The 20,352-nt window shown below is 44.6% G+C and overlaps 1 protein-coding gene across 2 annotated transcripts in view; it reads left to right on the top strand.

The window, feature by feature from the left end:
• The window catches only part of LOC108936988 (cadherin-4-like), a 304,253-nt gene that overhangs the window by 111,033 nt on the left and 172,868 nt on the right, over positions 1 to 20,352 (top strand). The gene's annotated exons all lie outside the window — the stretch shown is intronic.

Genomic DNA, 20,352 nt, shown 5'->3' with positions numbered 1-20,352 from the left:
CCGTACAGTCTGTTTGCTCACCGTACTCAGCCACAGATTTTCCTCTTTCACTGCTTGGACTCCACGGGTCCTCATGGATTTCACCATCTGGCTCTCTGTGATGGTTTCTGCATTTGTGTGGAGTGAGCATTCTTGCACCCACACTTCCTAAGGGCAGTTTGAAGGCCCTGCTACTCTCAGTGCACTTACTTGTGTGTGGTTGTGAGTGTGTATTTGTGTGTTGGGTGGGGGTTGTGCATCGGTGACACGCGTACACATCCTTTTTCTTCTCTCCCGATGGAATGCGATGAGAGCGTGTCGTGCCTTGTTGTGGCCACACTGGGAGAAGTGACAGCCGTGCCTGTGGGGGTGAGACAATGTGACACGGCCTCAAAAGACCCCTTCCCCCCTTTCATGGGTTTCTGTATGACAAGACGTCCCTCTGCTCACTCAGACACGTCTCCTTTTCGGGTGGCCCTGATTGTCTCAGACAGATCCGCTCTGCCCGGACCTCCCGGGAACATGCGCACGTGCCCATCCGCACCAGGCGCCCTCGCAAGTGGGGCGCCACTGCACACCCTGCGGGCACCGACTGCTTCGGCTGGAGACATGCATCACTCTCACAAGCTCTCCCTGCCTCTCTGCATGCAGATCACTTCCCGCTCCTCGGTGATGAAAGCACGTCTAAATCATATCTGCTCGACGTTACGGAATTCGGGGTTCGCTTGCGTTTGAGAGGCCTCCGGTGCATGGCACCAGGTAGCTGGAGCATCTGTGCGCTTCCTAAACCCTGCTGTATAGTCTGCGTACTGCTGTGCAATTGACACAGCCAAGCATAGTCAACGCAAAGAACCACTGATGCAATCCAACATAGTCAAGGCCACGTGCATAGATGATGCGGTCCGGCGCAGCTGTGGCAGTGTTGCGTAGCCTGTAGAATCGCTGGCGCCAGCGCAGCGGCATGACGCCCACAGGCAATCAGATCCACTTTTGCTGCTAGCTCCCCATTTCCCCTGATTTTCGGAGTGACCTGTGTGTGCTCCTCTGTACGTGAGAGACGTAAGCCGGTTGTGTTAGCGCTACGCGCTAATGAGTTTCCCAGCTGATCCCTCTATCAAGTGCAGCTGATGACCCCGTTGGAGGACCTCCTGTCTGCTGCTCTCCTTATTCTATTCATTACAACCTAATGGGGTTTCTTGGGATCTAGACAGCTTGATATATCTACTCCTTGAAGGAGGCAGCAGGAAGCCTGGGGGAGGACCGACATTGCCGGTTCCAGAAGAACCCGCAGATTGAGCTGCAGGTGCATCACAGGTGAAGCTCTTACGTTTAAGTGTTCCCCCTCCAACCCCCAGGTACATCAGTTTATACAATTAAAAAAAAAAACAACTGAAGTGTAGCAGAGAAGACTTGAGTTGAGTTCGGTTCAGTCAGTGTACGTAGCTACCCTGTACTTAGACTGAGAGCCTCCATCTGCCCTCCATTTAAGGGTCCTTCTGGACTGCTGGCCATCGGTGACGGTACTTTCATCTGTCAGTAGTCGCTGTATTTAATCTGGGGTGTGACTTTTGGCGTGTAACAACTGGCAGCCTGTATTCTCGGTGCAAGCACACTATCTTTGAGGCATGCAATTGAAAATCAAGCCAGCTGCAAAGCTGCAATACACATCAGCTAGTCCAGTCTGGGTAGTAGCAGAGAATGTGCCTCTTTTTTTTTCTTTTTTCAAGGAGAAGTAAAGCATAATCTTTTGAGAAACCGTTGTCAGCCGTAAGAAAAGTAAAATGCTGAGAAAAGGACCGTTTTTGTCCACTGTTGGCCAAGTGCATCTGAAGGGTCTCAAAATGGCTGTCTGTGCTCCTGTGGGAGATGATGTGCCGTGTGCTGCGAAACGTCTCCCTGGAAACAGGCAAACGCACTTTGGTTCTGCAAGATGGCCACTACATCGCCAGAAATAACGTAAAGCTTTTGAGGTACAGACCAGCACCGCTCATGCATTCCGTCTCCAGACTGTGAGTGCGATTGCTGAGTAAGCAGTTCTCCTGCTCAGTGACATGATGTGACCTAAACCCACTGTGTTCTTCACATTCTGGAAAGGCAGAGTTTTCACCCTTCTTAGGGGTGCAAAGCAAAATACGCAAGGTTGGCCTTTGCTATAAAACTCCATTCAACGAGGTATTGTTTTGCTCCATCCTGTGTATTCTGAGGTGGGAGAAAATCAATCAAGTATTTTGCACCGCGCCGCTGCCTTGGAGCTGAGGTGAATTGCGCTATGGCGCATTAGCCGGAGGAGCCGTCCATAGCGGGCCCTGCCGCGTCCGGCACACACCGGGGTCGTGCCCGGCTTCTGTCTCGCTCCTTCCGCTGCGGTGACAAGCGGGCTAGTGGAGCATTTTGAGTTTGTATCCCTGGCGTTGCCGGAGACAAGATTAGCTTTGGCTGCTTACACCTGTGCTGGAATGTTCAGCCTGGAAGCGCAAGGAGCCCGCAGTTGAGGTCTCTCCTAATGTTCGCCTTCGCCGAAAAGAATTTCAAGAGGCAAAGTTAAGCCCTCTTTAGGATTCAACTTCATATCTTGGTCACTAGTGGGAATTGTTCTTTTAAAAAAGAAAAAAAGAACTCCCACTTGGGGTCTGGAGGAATGGGGCAGAAGGTGTGGTGCAGCGCTGAAATGTCATGATAGCGTCCTCAGTGTTGTGAAGACATCCTGCAATGCTTGTCCTTACGGAGTCCGCTTACGCCGCTGCTGCTCGTGTCGTCCTCTCATTTTAAGCCCCTGTACCTCGGGCCCATTGGCTTTTGCGAGTCGGAATGGGTTCTCGTGGAATTATGGCCAGGGACTTGAGAGGTAGCGAATAGCTGCTTCATGCACGTAAATATGTATTGATTGCATACAGAAATTGCTTCAGTGTGCAATTCTTTTGAGAATGAGATATGTTTTTTTTTTTTTTTTTTTGGAAAAGTTGGGTGTTCCTGATGCGCAGATGGCCATGCGTTTCTGCTGACATCACCAGCCGAAGTGGCTGATAGCAGGAAATGGGGGAGCGCGCACATTGTTTCGATCCATCCTTTGTGTCTATTTTCAATGATATTTAACAAGACAGTGATTTGACACAAGCATTTACCAAAAAGAAGCAAGAGAAAAAGAGGAACCCTCAGCTTTTTAAAGCCTGTAAGGTTTGCTTTACCCCACACAGGGCTGTGCATTTTATAGAACATCTGCCACTGTCAAGACTGGTTAATCACAGTTGGGATTTAACAGCCTCTTTCTGTGTGTGCCTGAAAAGCACATTAAAAGTGCATGTAGCTGAACCAGGCATTAACATGATTTCCTTTATGGTGGATTGTAAATTTGTATACACACACACACACACACACACACACACACACACACACACACACACACACACTTATTCATCAGTTCCTGTACTTAGTTATTTATAATTTGAAAATGTGTCACTGATGCAAGAAAGTAAAAGGGGAATCAATGCACTCTCGAGTTCCTTATTAATTATGGGATTTTGTCGTGTATGCGTAAAATCACTTACTACAGCGATATATGTTGTGTGTGTCATTTCTGCTTTATTGTAAAAGAAACTATTAAGTTTAGTTTTTTAAATTTTAAAAACGTTGGACTTTTTTACTGTGACAGTCATCGGCAAAACACACATATGGTGTATATTGTAAATGCATTTTCATTGATTTCTTTTTTACAATCTAGGGTTTATTTGTATGGTATAGAAGATTACAGGTTTACATTCCATCTCATGCTGTAGTGCCCTAGAGCAGTGTACTTATCCTGAATTGCTCCTGTAAAAACTGCCTTCCTATATAAATGGGGAAAATCATTCTAACCCCCTTCGGAGAAAAGCAGCAGTTAGATGAATACATGTATACAGCAAGCTGGTCCTAGAAGGCTTGTACAGTATGTAAGGAAAGCTAGCTGGTATTATATTCTTTGATCATGTACTATCTACAGTGCTCTACATATCTTATTGTTAGACATTATTTAACTAATTGTTTCTTTACAAGGCGGGTTACAAATGTAGGTTTGTACAATAACTTACAATGTGTTTTTTCTCCGGGGGTGCGGTGGCGCAGTGGGTTGGACCGCAGTCCTGCTCTCCGGTGGGTCTGGGGTTCGAGTCCTGCTTGGGGTGCCTTGCGATGGACTGGCGTCCCGTCCTGGGTGTGTCCCCTCCCCCTCCGGCCTTATGCCCTGTGTTTCCGGGTAGGCTCCGGTTCCCCGTGACCCCGTATGGGACAAGCGGTTCTGAAGATGTGTGTGTGTGTGTGTGTGTGTGTGTGTGTGTGTGTGTGTGTGTGTGTGTGTGTGTGTGTGTGTGTGTGTGTGTGTGTGTGTGTGTGTGTGTGTTTGTTTGTTTTTTCTCCTCCATTTATAGACTTGGGTGGAATGCAGGTTTTGCAAGGGCAAAACAGTGGGTCTAACCATTGCACTAGCTGTTGACCTAAGTGTGCAATACCTTCATTGATTTTTACTATTATAGCATAGTGGTTAGTACTGCTGCCTTTAGACCCAAAGGTTGCAGGTTTAGTTCCTAGCTGTACTACCCATGAGCAACATACTTACCCTTAACTTGCTCCAGTAAAATTACCCATCTCTGTAAATGGGGTGAATAACTGTAGGTAGATTAACATTGTAAGTTTCTTTGCAAAAAAAAGTGTCAGGTAAATGTAAATTATTATAGTTTGTTTTGTTCTATAGTTCCGACATTGGGCAGAGCTTTGTTTCTGCAAAAGTTCCACAGTTGTCATCTGTTGGTTGTTGGTTATACTTTGAATAGTTTGTAGGTGTTATTGTAAAATGACACAACTGCTCACCTTGTTATCATGGAAGAATTAATCCATTCTTTACCAGAACATTTTTCATAAATGCCTCAGGCATACCTCCTGGACACGGCCTCCGAATGTAGTCACAGTAATTATCCCAGATCCTGATTTCTGTTTCAAGGTAACTTCTCTAAGTACCTTCTGCCAAATTATTTCTAGTTTCAAACCCAATATTCATCTCACATATTTTGCAAACATGAAGGACGAAAGTTCTGCCAAAAAGTTTCACTGTAATGTGGCAATGATATGGTCATTCATTGTGACAGTTAACAGTGAAAAATGAATTTAATTACATTGTTTTGCCACTTTGATTTACATCCGAGATGTATCCCTCTGGGAGAAAATGATATGCGTCGGAGTGCTGTTAAGATGCTGACATTTGTCTTTCAATTTGTTTGGGGCAGGGGTAAACAACACAGATGATTAATGAGTGTTAGTATCTCTTTTTTTTGAGAGTCAAAGGAATTGTCGTTCAGTTAAACATCTCATTAATTTTTGTGGGGCGTTTTATAGCTGTGGCAGCATGAGATGGAGAGCTCGCTCACCTGCAGCCCTGTGTCAGCTCAAGGTCCACGTTGGAGAGGACTGCTGCACCTGGCTCTAAGGTCAAAAGAACTGGCTCAAGTGGGCCATACCTGACGAGAGGTTACGTGACTTCTGTCAGTGATAATTCCAGTCGCGCTGGTCCTTGTTCCCTTCAGAAAGGGTCACGCAGCCGTGCGTCTGAAGTCTGTCAAGCGTTCGCTAATACAAGTTGTTTTATACAGCTTGAAAATAGTACAGTTTCTTGCGAAATCAAAACAACTTGTGAGGAAGCACTCAGTCCCCCCTGCAATGCCGGAAAGTCTGTTTGTCTGTGTTATTTTCACGTAAAGGAGTGGACTCCTCTGGCGTTTGTCCGTCAAGTGGCTGAATCATTGGAATTACTATGTTCTTGTTCTCAAATTTCACGCCTAATCTATGATTAGAAAATTGCAGTTTCTTTTTTTTTCCCCAGCTTTTCACAACATGCAGTTTAAGGCCATTCCAGACTAGTATAAAAAGACCTGCATTAAGCAAAGTGGATGCTCTTAGCTATTGTTTCTTATGAATGCTCTAATCAAAAGGGGCTTATCTGGGGCTCAAGAGCTCATCAGCATTGATTCACAAAAGATCAGCGACAAATAATGAAAGCCGGGTATTATTGGTGCCATCTTGGGAGCCCCACACCCTACCCAGCATGCCGCAGGCCCCGAGAACAATCACTAATAATACGGGAGGAAGGTAAAAAAGCTACAAGGACACATTAGGCTGCCCGGGAGATTACAAAGTACCTGAAATCCTCATTTTCTCCAACTTTTAGTAGAGTAATTTCTAATGATGCTTTTAAAATATTTTCCTCCTCTGCGAGACAGATTATTGCATCCTCCTCCGCACCCCCTGCCTGATGGCTGCGGGCTACTCCGATGCCCTCCCAGGGCTCTCTATTTATAAACCCACGCATTTTCAAGACCATCACGGGAGCTGGGGGTGTGTGTGTGTGTGTGTGTGTGATGGGGGTGGGGGGTTGATCAGTGACTGATTGTACTGATGGATCAGAGTTTTTGCTCAGTTGCAGGGGTCACGTTTAAAGCTTCTGCATGTGCTGGGTGGTCACAGTAAAATAAATAAAATAAAATAAAATAAATAAAATGAGTGCTCTTGTTTATTCACTTTTATGTTTTTTAATATCCGAAACATCGGGGAGCAAATGCACCATTTCAAAGGGAAAGGCTTCGGGCTGCACATATGGGGACTGGGGAATGCTGTTCTCTTGATGTGTGTGGACTGCATACATTTTAAGATCATTATTAAAATTGAATTCTACATTTAAAAAAATAATCACATACCGGAAATCTCTCGTAAAAATTACAGTTGCAGCCAAGCATTATTTTTTGCATGTGCCATAATGCAGAAATAAATCTAAAATTATTTGTAGACAGTACAGCTATTTACAGTTGGTTGATGTCTGAGGCATGGATGGCAGCCATGCGAATTGCGGCCCTTTCAAAAGCATCCCCATTGCTGAGCTTTGACCTTTCTTACCCAAGAAATTGAAATGCACTCACTGTAATATTAATTCCATATTTAAACTGTTTCAATATTCCACCAACCTTGTTTTACAATATTTGTTTTCTACACTTAAATTAAATGTTTATCTTACTGGAATTAAAAGGGATTTTTCATGGCAGGTCACACTTGAAGCCCGAGTATTGCTTTTTGAATACAAATGAATCCGTGCATAATCCCTTTGGTGGGCTGACAGTATTGAGCTTACTGTAACGTAAGCCGGAGGACGTATGAGGAATTTCTTTAAGGTTTCGAGTCCGCATGACGAAGCATTGCCCTACAGAGGCACTCTGCGTGCGGCTGTGTTTGTCTAATAGCGGGCAGTAAGGACAGTGTAGTTTAGGAAGCTCTATTCCTCCCCTGATTGCTCCTGTTATTTCAATAATGGCTCCATCAATATTAATCTAGTGCTGACTACTCTGGGGAGGCTTCCTCAGAGGTGTGATTCCAGCGGAGGGTTTATCTGCATCCCAGTCACCCTGGCAAGTACGTAGCCTGTGCTGTAGAATATGTGGCTGTGTTTTTGCTTTCAGCATTTGACTTGCACTCATTCACTTTCGTTAATCGTTTATCTCTATCGGGGTCACGGTCCGGAGCCATCTCATTATCACTGGGTGCTTGTCTAGGAGAGGTACACCCTGGATGTGACACCGGTCCGTTGCAGAGTAGCCACGCACACAGACACTCACTCTCTCACCTATTTAGAGTCACAAATCACCCTTTTATTAAAACCTGTGTCTTTGGACTGTTGATAGAAACCCTGAGGACACAGAGAGAAAATTAGAGAAACTCCATACTAGCTAAGCTGGATTTGATCCTCCACCTGCACCGCCTAGGTGCTGTGAGGCACCAGGTCTGTCTGCTGCACCACCTTGCTGCCCTTGTTTTCTTTAATCAAGATGATTATGTACTGAACTTTTTGAACTCGGGGGGGTCTTGAGAGCACAGAGGTTGTGTTCTTTCGATCAAACAAAGTGTATGAACGGGCTGATGACAAGGTAGTGTTTATGACCCTTTTGCGTGGATACTCTGTGCAGCAGTAACCATTTAAAGTAGAGTTGATGTAATACCTTCTCTGTAATAGGAATTCTTTGTGGGAACTGCTGAGAAAGAGCTGGGAAGACGTGTCAGCTGATTTCACGCTAACATTTGTTAACCAAATCAAGTGCACGCACACTTTTCACTGTATCTTCACATCATGGTGGGAGCGGGGACAGGCCGATGGGGTTCAAAGCTGTAGTGTCCTCTGAAATCCTGTAAAATCTGACTCACTCACTCCAATGGACCTTAACTTTCGGAGCTCCGGGTTGCAGGAGACATCGGGAATCACAACCCTTCTCCATACCCCAGCACGTCTCCCCGCTCCACAGTCACCCCCCCATGCAGTCACCTGTCAGCAGCCCACAGGGACAAAGCTGGGGCACTAGAGTGACTCCTCCAGGTAGAGCAAAATGCCCAGCAGCTATTCGCCCTCACACTGAAACCCCAGTGTCTGTGTGACAGCCATCTGTTCAATGACGCTCCACTTACCGGTGGCCCATTGTGACCCCAGACAAACTCCAGCAGGAAAAACTGCCTCTCGGCTGCTGATTACAGTACCAATGGTAACCATTTGGAGCAAAATACTGTTGTAGGAAATTAAACTGTTGTTGCAATGTTGTGATTTTATTTATTTATTTCCTTCCTGGTACCGATATGGCCAATTTTGCCTCCATGCTTCCCCGATAAGCATGTAATGGAGAAGCTATAAATCTCCAAATCTTTTCTATCCATAACCACCAGATTTAATTGTGCTGAAGCTGTACGATTTCGTATTCATTTATATATCCAGTCTCTCAGAGTTGTGTTTGTTATTTTCATTTGTATTGATCTCGGCCAGTGACAAATTGCAAATGATATTGACAGGCCACACGGGGTGGTGGGAACTCAAGAGATGTTCTGGATCTCAGTTATGAGCAGTGTAATTAGTTTGGAATGGCTTTTTACTGTATTGTATGGGTTGCAAAAGTAAATCTTGACTCCTTCGATTAAGCAGCACAATTATCTGTACTGGAACGTGTACCCGGAGCTTCTCGGCAGGAGGTCTGTTGACGGGGCTGAAGATAGCATTTACATCTCTATTTTCTGACCAGGCCCAACAAGAAAAGAGCCTTTTGTAGCCAGTGGCAGAACCTTAATGTAAACCTCTGACATTAAATATACACATTTACATACTTAATGGGGCAGCAGGTAGCAAAGCTATTAGAGCCTTAGCCTTGCAGTTAAAAGCCTTGGGTTTGAATCCCTGCTCTTGATAGTAGCCTTAGGCAATGTTGAATCACTCCAGTAAAAGTTATCCAGCTGTATAAATGGGTAAATAATTGTCATCATGACCCTCCATGGAACAAGAGGCTTAACTTACATCATCTTAAGAGTCATGCTTCACAGTCCAGTTGTAAATGTTCAGCTCCCAGTGCCAAGAAGCGTGTGGTGGTGTGTAACATATTAAACGTCCCATCTTCATAACATGATATCAGCCCCCGCCAAATTTGCTGTTTTTCTTTTTTAAGAGGCCGTCATTGTTCTTGACAACTGTTGCCTAGCGAGAAGTATGCATTCTTGAAATGTTAATGTTTTCCTTTATTGTGTTTCCATTCCATTGCATTAGTACAATAATTAATCCAAATGAACCCTTAGTGCTCCACAATAAATGTTTTCCATATTCATTAATAGACAGCTCATTAGTAAATAATGAGCTGGCTCTCTCAACGTGCTCCCTGTGTTGCTGGAAATGACTGGAGCAGGGTACACCCCGCTTGTGCAATTCCGTTCTAATTAAAGCTGAATTCTGCTTGGAAAGAGTGAGGGCATACGCTTTTGCAGCACTCCGCCTATGAATAATTAATCGTTCATGCAAGTGTTTGGAAAAAATACACTTCTATCTCTGATGGTAAATTTGTTATACATGCTCTGCTGCAAATGTGCATTTTAGGTTTGACTGAAACATTGCACTCTCCAAGCGCCACGCTCATCTGCATACGCGCAGAAGGGAACGGTTAAGGGAGGTCACTGCCGGAAGGTGAGAAGGATTCTTTTAAGAACTGGGTTGTCCATCAGTTGGGTTCTTTAGAAGGCCATCAGCCTGGAACAACAATGCAAGGGCAAAGTGGGCACAGGCAGGTGCTCTCTCCAGCTCCATGGACTCACTCTCAGTAGGTTTCTGCTTGCCAGTCGATCAAAGGTCGTTGCTCCTTTAGCTTTCCTTAATTGTCCTGCTACACCTGCCAGGCACGTTGAAGCTGACTTTGTAAGAAAAGGTGTCGGCATGTAGAAAAGTCCGAACTGCCCGTGCCACACTACTCCTGATCATTCCCAGAGCACACAGAGAACTCTCCTTGTCGCCCCGTAACTAATGGTAACAAGTTAGACGCCACTCGCCTTCTGTAAGTCAGCAGATGTTGCCCTGCACTGGAAGCCTGTGATGCAGATGTAGGTCAAGCCCTGTTAGGAAGAAGGACTCTGTGTGATTTATTGGAGAAAATCGCAATGACCTTTCCTTGGGAGATGGGAGGGGGAGAAAGAAGAAACTCTCCTTCCACCCCTCACACTACCAAAGTCTGACATTACATTGCTGTTGCACCAGTTTTAACAAGGACACCACTAGACCTCAAAAGCACCTTCACTAACACTGTATAATCTCCATAATAAAAAAATACCCAAGGCAATACATATTTAAATTCTCTTGTTTCTGTAGATATATTTTTGCAGAAGAGTAGATAAGGAGCTTAAGTGAATAAATTATCTTTAAGCTGTAACTTAAAATAACTAATTTATAGATAAAGGAATTCATTAGAATTGACCCTCAGTTAATAATATTTTTCTTTCTTAAATCATAGTTTTAATTTAAAATTCAGGACGGCTATCCACGTGTCCATCTATTTTTTTGCCATTTATTAATATTCTATTTTTAAGGTTCTTCTATCTAGACTTTTACATTCCTCTTGGGATTACGATGAAGAAATGCACAGCTCAGTACAGCGGGGCCTCCACTAGTTATTCGTGTTTGTTAATATTTTGCTAACTGTTTATCATCTCTGCCATTGATGGAGCTTTAGTTTAGTTTAGCAGATGGGACCATGGCAATGCTTGAACACAGTGTACATCACACAGAAATATGAAAGCACATCTGGTCTTGACATCAGTGAGACATCAAAGGTCACTTGGTCTATATATTTCGATTACCATACAAAGTAATTATTGTGGCTGAAATGAGCATGTTTGTATGAATGGAGGTCCATGTTATTTGCATGGATACTGATATAGATTAAAAGCTGTGGGCAAAGGTAACAACAGTGACATAGAACTAAAGTAATGATGACACTACTGAGTTTTTATTTCAAGGAAGGAAATTGTATTATGCTATCTGTAGAAAGTTAACATTTAAATTACTGATTGTTTAGTTTTGTTGTTTTTTTTTTAATTTATTTGTTTTATTATTTCCGTGCTCATTTTAAAGTAATTTTACCCGAATAACATTATGAGCTCTAACTGGCTGCGGCAGTGAGGCTGTTGAGAAATTAATTTGTCTTTTGTTTTGATCAGCTGATAGTTGGAACAAGGCAAAAAGTGAGGGAAACAAATTCTACTGAAGCTGTTTCCCAGAAATATTCTGTCTTTGCTATGGAAATGCTTGTACGCTGGGTCAGCTTGTTAGGTCAGAGTTTTGTTTCATTTTATTCGAGTTATCTTGACAAATGAATCTGCATTTTTTTCACTAGTCCAGACTTGTGATACGGGCAAACTGTAATGTTTCCAAATAAAAATAAATTATAATACTTCACCCAGTTCAGAAAGAAATAGTAGAATGTATGACACACTGTAATTTTTCCTTTCAGAAAATAAATACAGGCATTTGAAAAAAAGATATATATGTATATACAGTATATATTATATATAATTTTTTTTTTTCTGATAATTAAATGCAATGAACTTATGGACAGCTACTTGTAAATGTACCCTTATTTATATCATATCTATATATACTGTACATACTGTATGGATATAGGGGGCATGGTGGCACAGTAGGTTTGGCCAGGTCCCGCATTCTGGTGGGTCTGGGGTTTGAGTCCCGCTTGGGGTGACTTGCGATGGACTGGCTTCCCGTCCTGGGTCTGTCCCCTCCCTCTCCAGCCTTGTGCCCTGTGTTGCCAGGTTAGGCTCCGGTTCGCCACGACCCCACTTGGGACAAGTGGTTTCAGCCAGTGTGGTTTTATATGTATAATATATATATATATATGAAAATAAGGGTACATTTATAACTAACTGTCCATAAGTTCACTGAATTTAATTATCAGGGTTTCAGATAATCTTTCTGCATTACTTGCCCGGCAGAAATTCTTATCCAAGGCCAGTGCAAATTTTCTGCATTATATATCCCTTTCATTGAGTTATCTTTTTACTTGAGTGATTAAGGTTGCTTAGAAAAACGTCATCTGGTATGATACAGTTTAGTTTGAGTTACTGGCAGTCAGCACTGGGTTTCAAAGCTCATTTGCGACTTAGTCAAGGCCAGAGAGATCAGGTCAGACCCAGATCCCCTTGGGAGTGTGACTAATATATCCTGCTGGAATGCTAATGATGCTTTCTTCCAGAAGTTCTGATGATGAACTTGCTCATCGTGCCGTGACCTGCCAGCCCAACCTCATAGCCTCGTAGACTTCTAGTGGGCCGTGTTTCAAAGCTGGTATCGAGTGCCAGCATACTTCAGTACTGGGATAATTACCTGTAGGCCAAAGGGCGCTGACCACTGGGGTCATGCTGTCAATACCACACTGTTTTAATCCAGTCACTGATATGAGCCTTCTCTCTCGCTCATTAATTTCTATATGGCGGGTAAATCCATCCGTTTATTGGCTGCTTGAAAAAGGATGGTATAAATATAAAGGGATGAACATAAAGTTTTTACATATAAATTAGGACTGCGCCCTTGTCGGTTTTGTAGACGTGAATTTTTCTGTGTTCAGTCCACTTCATTATTAAAAAAGGCTGCTTGCTGGTATGAGTCAGAGTGTAACTGGCAGACCTTGACCAGAAAGACCAATCGGGGTCTTTCATGGGACAGAGCCCAGTCATGTCTCTGGATGACGCTGAGAAGGACGCGTCTGGCGCCGTGATCCCTCCCCTGAGGCCCAGCCTCTGACAGACACGGCCCCAGTTCAGCTCAAATCCCTCTGGAAGGTGCCCAGAGCAGGCGATGGCTCATCAGGCCTGCACCTGTAGTGATGAAGTGCAGACCTTCCGGCGTCGGAACAGATCAGGTCACCGTGAAGGAGACCTGTGGCACGACTGGGGAGGCTGGCCTGAATTCAACATCGCAGGACATGACTGAAGGACTGCAGTGTGTAGCTGAATTTAGCAGTACCAGTGTCAAAGATCTTTCCACCTGCTTCATATTAATACAAAATATTAAAAAAATCTATATTTAGTCAGTCAACCGAAAACTATGCCGCTGATTGCAGTTTAATAGTTCTTTTTCAGAAAAGTGTGAATCTGCCTGTTTCATGCATCTCTTTGCTTGGTAGAGCTGTAAATTCATTTGTGTAGAGAGGAAAGTTTAGACATCGCTGAGTTTGTCTGCTTGTTTCCTTTTTCTTTAATGCTATGTTATTTAAGGCTCTGAATCTGGTCCCCAAAGTCAAGAATCTGCTGAAATGGACATTTGAGCTCTGCGACTGGAGGTCCATTGGACAGCCAGTGGGTGTCGTGCCATGTCAGCGTCAGAGAGGACATTCGCTGTCAGTTTGGGGCTTGACTGAGGAGACAGGGGTTGACCGTACTCCTCCCTTGGATGGACCGCTCAGATGAACACGACTTGCAGTGGATACCCCGCTCTCCAGTCCCCCTGCTCGTGGACACAGGCGATCGATATCTTTAATTGAACCACATGACCAAAGCAGTGCAGCGCACAGATTTATGGTGATATGATAAGTGTAGGCTATCGCAAACGTGCAAGGGACAAGAATAGACAGGGAAAGTTTGATGAAGCTGCAGAACATAGTTTTTGTGTCTCATATTCAAAACATTAATCCCCCATATAATGATTTTCAATAATTATTTTTTGCTTCAACATACAAAGATTGGTCTTTTTTAGTAACTAAAAATGTCTTGGTGTAATTGGGTTTACTTTAATTATACTTGTTTCTGCATCACGTTCTGAGGCCGAAACTTAACGGAGGTTAGTTCTCACAGCTTTCCCAGGGAAATACACCTCAGCTCGCCTGTAGGGGGCACTGATTCCAGCCCTGGGCTTCCTCAGTTAGCACACAGTGCCCCCCTCCCACTCACACTGCCCTGATCGCGCTGCCCGCTCTCGTACCCCCAGCTGCTCCGCTGACTGAGCCTGTTGGCCTGGCGGACCCCTTTTGGACCCCCGTCGGCCCTTATTGCCCTCAGGTTGGTGCGCTGCCCCCCGGCTGCATGGGGCCGGCAGATGCCATCCTGCTGCGTTTCCGTCCACATGGAAGATGACTAGTTTTCAGTGGCGGATGGAAGGGGGGGGGTTGGGGGGCTGCAGGACTGATGTTTCTAAATGAAGGAGAGAAAAGAGCTTTGTTCGGTGCCGCTTGTCAAACACAGGCATCGGCAGCATCTGTATCTGGAGGGAGCGCTTCCATAAGTTGAAATATGTACATTTAACACCTGCAAGTGACAAATGTGTAAGAGCCCAGTAAAGACTGCATGCATTAATGAAATGTGTGCAATCAGGAGCATCTTAAGAACAAACTAAAAGTACTGTATGTTGGGTAATTTCCTTAACCTCCTCCAGACTGCAGAACCATCAATCGGAGCGAAAAACTGTCGTGTTTCGTGAGTTACGTTTGTGCGTATTTCAGTGTGTTTTGAATTGGCTCAGATAATCCTTCTTGTGCGATGTGTGGTTCATAAATATGAGCTTTGCGTGTGGATGCTTTCTTTAATAAACATATGTCAGTTATTGTTTCAAGAACTGCTTATTCAAAACAGCTGAGTTTGTCAGAGCAAAACAACTGGCATCTAATCGGGATTTCAAAATAGGAAAACCAAAAAACTGACAGGCACGTTTAGGGAGGAAATGTGCAATACGAGCCACACATGAATTTCAGAAACCTTATTCTGGTAGATACATAAGATGAACAAAAAAAAAATTTGAAAACCATTTTTTTATTATGATTTTTTTCATTTATCTGACGCCTTTCTTAAAAGCCACTTTAACAGGAATATGCTTACAATGATTCACTCATCTATGGAGTGCGCCAGTTTTTACTGTATTAGTTCAGGGTAAATACTTTGATCAAGGGCACTACAGTGGGAGCGGGGAACTGGCCCTGGGACCTTTTGATTGTGAGATGGGACCTCTAACCGCTACTCTTCCTGCTGCTCCTACTGAAGTAGTTAAGACACATAGAGTATAGACTATTAAGGTCACATTTGCGTTTGAAGGTGTGTTCGAACATCCTAGACTTCCCGCTTTCCCGTGTCACGAGCAAGCGAGGCCGTACCGTTGGACAGACCGTTGCCGCCGCCACGCTCGGACCTCCACCCACGACCGTGGGAAACAAGTAACTCGGGAGCAGCGGGATGCCTGACTAGTGCTGCTCGAGCAATGTGACTGTGACGTGAACTCTTCAAGCCCTGGTGCTGAATGGCGGGTGAGACCGTTGAAAGAGGAGATGCAGGATCGCCGATGAGCGAGCGCGAACTGACCCCTGTGAACGGTTTTCGCTCCCCGAGCGCAGAAAGACTCCCCTGTTGCTCGCGCTTTAATTCCCCTACACTAAGTAAATAAAATGCACGTTGGCACAAAGGCCTCTTTGTGCCGCTTTTCCCCCCCATCAGATTAGAGAAGTAAACAGTGACAAGTCTGCTGCTGATCCCCAGTCATGCCCAGGGGTTGAGCTGTAATGAGACAGGCAGCAGCTCCGTTTTACGAGTAGCCCGGGGCCAACTGCGCCATGAATCAGGCAACAAAGACGCCGTTATTACATTCATATTCCTCCTGATTAAAAGTGACTGCGCGGCTGCGCTGCAAAGAACACGGTGCCGCTGAGGAATGCGCGGGGCTTAGATGTCGGCAGACAAAGGACGGCATGCAATTAGAGCACGCGGTGACGGGGCCCTCGGCACACGGGGTGCAGGCGTGCCATCTCCCGGTGACACTCGAGCGCGGGGTACACGCGTTCCGAGGGCCGCGCCGTCTCTTTCTGTCACGCGCACACGCACACGCGTGCACACACAGACATACACGCGCTCGCGTTACGTGCGTTTGTGCAGCCGCGTGCTCTTGCCGTCACTCGCACATACACACTCGCTGCATGTTCCCGTTCCTGTGGCCTTGCTCTCTTGCTCTCACTTTGTGTCTTTGTCACACGCGCGGTGCTTAATGCACGTTCCTACTGGGAAGCTGTCACGCAGCCCCTCGCCCCTTTTGAAAAACACGCACGCGCGCGCACAAATATAGAAGGAACGCAGCACACATTCTCGCATCCGCACACGTCGGGCCCAGATGTGGGTGGCGTCAGAAAGAAAAGCCATTCGAATGAGCTTTATTTTGGTGACTTTTCTGTGCTTTGTAGCTCTTTCTCTGAAGTCTTTTGCATCATGGCGCTGCGCATAGTTTGAGCGCGAAGCGCGTGATGGAGTTTGACCCATCCTCGGGAGCAGCGGGACACGGGCAGGTGGGGCGCGGATCCAAGAGCCCACCACCGCGGAGGAGGTCGCCGAAGCGCCAGATGCCGATTGTCCGCGCGGTGATGCAAATGAGCAAGGTGACCTTGGAGAGCCGCTTTCCTTCGAGAACCGGACTCCGTTGCAGGCCGCCGTTCTCTCTTCCTGCCTAAGTAACGCCCAGCGGGTCGTTCGTGTCGATGCTCTCCGTATTTACACGAGACGGGGCTGCCGGGGGCCGAAGGGGACACGTTGCTGGATAAAATGGACTTAGATGGTCACTGAACATTAGCGTTGAAATCAAGCTAAGCCGCCACTGACGCGAATGGAAATCGAGAAGCCGATAGCAGGAGATCTATAGCTTACCTGAGAGCAAAGCATTTGTGTTTACGCAGCCTGCCACCTCGACGTTTTGTCACTCGCCTAACGGCTCGGATTCCAAACCGCCTTTTTTTGTTCCGCCATCCATCACTGTCGCCTGCTTTTGAGAATAAATAATCACCATACTTCTTTCATTTTGCGCTATCATGAGTTGCCATCATAACCGCTCGCGCTGTAATAAAAACACTCATTTGTATGTATGTCTGTGTGGCTCGGAAAAGGACAACGGTGGAATTGTTCTTGGAAATGAGCGCAGGTCACATCCATTTTTGAGCTGCGATGCTGGAGAACGGACGAGAGGTACGCGTGCATTCTTTCGCGCGCTGCTTCACGGGCTATTCATATCAAGTGCCTCAGCAGCCCTGTGCTTCTTTTAAAGAAAGCGTATGTCGGGCTAAGCGCTTTTATTAAATATGAAGAAAAGGGCGATCGGGTCGAGAAGTGTTGCTGGCTTGGTGCGCTGTAAAAAATTTGCACACGCATTTATATTTAAATGGATTTTTGCTACATGGGTAAACAGAGCACTCCGAAGCGCTGAGCGGAATGGACGCTGGCTTTCACCGGGGGTCCTAAATTAAACTGGAAGTGTTTATCATCTCCAGGAAGGACCGCCAGGGCTGAGACAGCCTGGATGCTGCACACTTGCCAGGATGCATCTGGCTGGCAAAGTCTCTGCCCCAATTATGAGCTTACAGGCATCTTGCATGCCTTATTTTGGATGCTGAACACTTGACCACGTGCAAATTATTACAGTCTGAGTCAAATATTCGCATCATTACAGTGAGATGGATCCTGCTCTGCTTAACCGCTGCCCTGCTGAACAAAAAGGCGAAACGCAAGACGAGTAGGGCGTTTGAGGGACTCGGGCAGCGAGCGCTATCGCTTTGTGATGTGCGAGGGGTGCTTTCTGGGGAGTGATTCAGAGATCAAGTAGAGTGACCTGCACCGGAGCTAAATGGAGGATTGATGAACAAGTCATTTACAGGAAATGAAACCCAGGTTTTGTAATGCTCCATAATAAAGGCCACTGGGGAGGAAAGGCATCTCTGGAAATCCAGTGTGATGGAGGCATGCTGAGCCTGGCAGTTTCTCTGTGTGCATGTGTGTGCAACAGAGGGAGAGAACGTAAAGAGGTTCTGCATGGCAGCTCTACGGAAGTTACAGAAATTAAGCTTTCCATTCGGCACAGTATATTTTCAGGTCAGAGAATATTTTCAAAGCCCACAGCTTCCGTGCACCGGTTGGGTTGAGCAGAACATCGGGCGATGTGAATAAACCATAAACCACTTGTCTTAATGCCGACCTGACATTTGTCTTCTGCAATAACAACACCTTTTAGTGTTTCCAAGCACCGTTCTGTCTCTTTTGTGCGCATTCTTCCTGGCCAGCTGTGTGTCTGTACATTAATGCGTAGTTGGTGCAAAGTTTAAGTAAATGAACAATACGGTGAAAACGCTCAACTGCGCAATTGTTTGTCATGCTGCTGCTGTATTATGTTACAGGTTTTGTGGTAAAGTGTCATAACACATATTGTTATGGCATGTAGAAAATCGGAAAAATCAGAAGTCGTAGTTCCTTCAAACATACATATACACATTGGTACATTCGATGACGATATGCATATACGTTTAAGTTTAAAATGTATTTCTTTCTGAGTACACAAAACAATCAAGGATCTTACCATTAATCTTTATCCCATACATTACCTGCATGTTTTTGTCTACCTCATGTTTTGTCTAGTATTAATTAAAACTGAAAAGCTGTGAAACATTTAGAACTATAATAATAATAATAATAATAATAATAATAATAATAATTCTGTTCACTGCTGCTGCTTTTACTTTTTTCTCAAGAAGATTGCATTTATGGTTAACTTTGACTCATGACAGTTATGGTTTATTTTTTGCAGCTATTTGTAGGTCCAAGCTCCCTCCTGATGCCTTTCTAAAATAGAGAAGAACAATTTCTTGTCACCTCTTAAGCACACTTCTTTTAGATATTTTTATTTCTATACCCATTCATATACACATTACAAGGCTAGTGTTTGGAGCAACTTTTCTCAAAGCATAATGTGTGTAAACATTTTAGACAAATTTTACTTTACGGTGATTATCATTGGTCTAGTAGGCTGATGGCGCCTCCCAGAATTTGGCCTGCAATGAAGGGAAGCATATGGTGAACACCAACCAATACAGCTCTTGTCCATATATCTGAAAATGTGTTTTGTCTTAAATGGATTTAGGTCCCTATTTTTTAATCATGGAGTCCATGGAGTCTTTTCTATTTTAAACTTTATATTCACATTTTTTAAATACACACACACACGCAGCAATTTTCAGTAACCAACTGTCCAGTGCAGATTCATGTTGATCATGCATGATGCAGGGCACATCCTGGACAGTCCACCTTAGGGAAATTACACACGCCAACTCTTTCACTCACACACATGCACACACTAAGGGCTACTTGGACTTCACCTGAAACACATGATGGACTAAATTAGATTCATTGGAGGAAACCATGTGAACATGGGGAGAACATCCAAACTCCACACAGAATGAGACATGTTCAAACCCATGACCACATGCACAACTCTGGAGTGCTACCAGCTGCACCACTGCTCCTCCCAAAGCACACATATGTATATACTAATTGCAAAGTCTGTATATGACGGAAAATTGATTATCAGTCAGCCTGGGAGGTGTGATCTTTTTCCTTTCTTGATGTCATTGATTAATTGATTAAAACGGCACATAATTCTCAAAGTGCTGTGAATCATTAAACCTTGCAGTTACATTTTTTTCAGTAAGCTTTGGCCTCACGATTTGTCCTAATTTCTCAGTATTTAGAGACACTTTTGCCTTGCATCAGGTATATACTTAAGGGAAAACACATTCCATATCCTGGTCATTCATCCAGTTTTACTTTCCTCTTCCTGTATGAAAAATAAGCTTTGAAAATTATGTTTTTATACATGCTTCATTGGTCACTTTGCTGCCAAATAAAAAGCAAATGCTGTATGAACATGTTTCTGATTGAGGAGTTATGGACCAGATGGAATGTCTGTAGACCCCTTCTATTAACGTTAAAGCAGTATGTACATCACCAACTGCTGCCTTTACTGTATGCTTCAGTGGCTGTTTTTGAGTTTTTGAGCAACATATGAACACAATCCTGGAACAGAAAGTTCCACAGAATAAGAGGGCGAAATCAAAAGCTAAGCACGTACTGATAATGCATAGCTGTAGCGCATCGCCAAATAAAATGATGTTCTTATCCATGTGATTTGAACAGGAGAGGGGAGAGCCATATGAATAAAATGCATTGACATATAATGCGAAGTTTGTAAAAGTCTGGCCTGAGCAGCTTACAAAG

The sequence above is a fragment of the Scleropages formosus genome, chromosome 2 (genome assembly GCF_900964775.1).
Source record: "Scleropages formosus chromosome 2, fSclFor1.1, whole genome shotgun sequence".
NCBI classification, from domain to species: domain Eukaryota; kingdom Metazoa; phylum Chordata; class Actinopteri; order Osteoglossiformes; family Osteoglossidae; genus Scleropages; species Scleropages formosus.
This window is presented reverse-complemented; position numbering and strand designations above follow the sequence as displayed.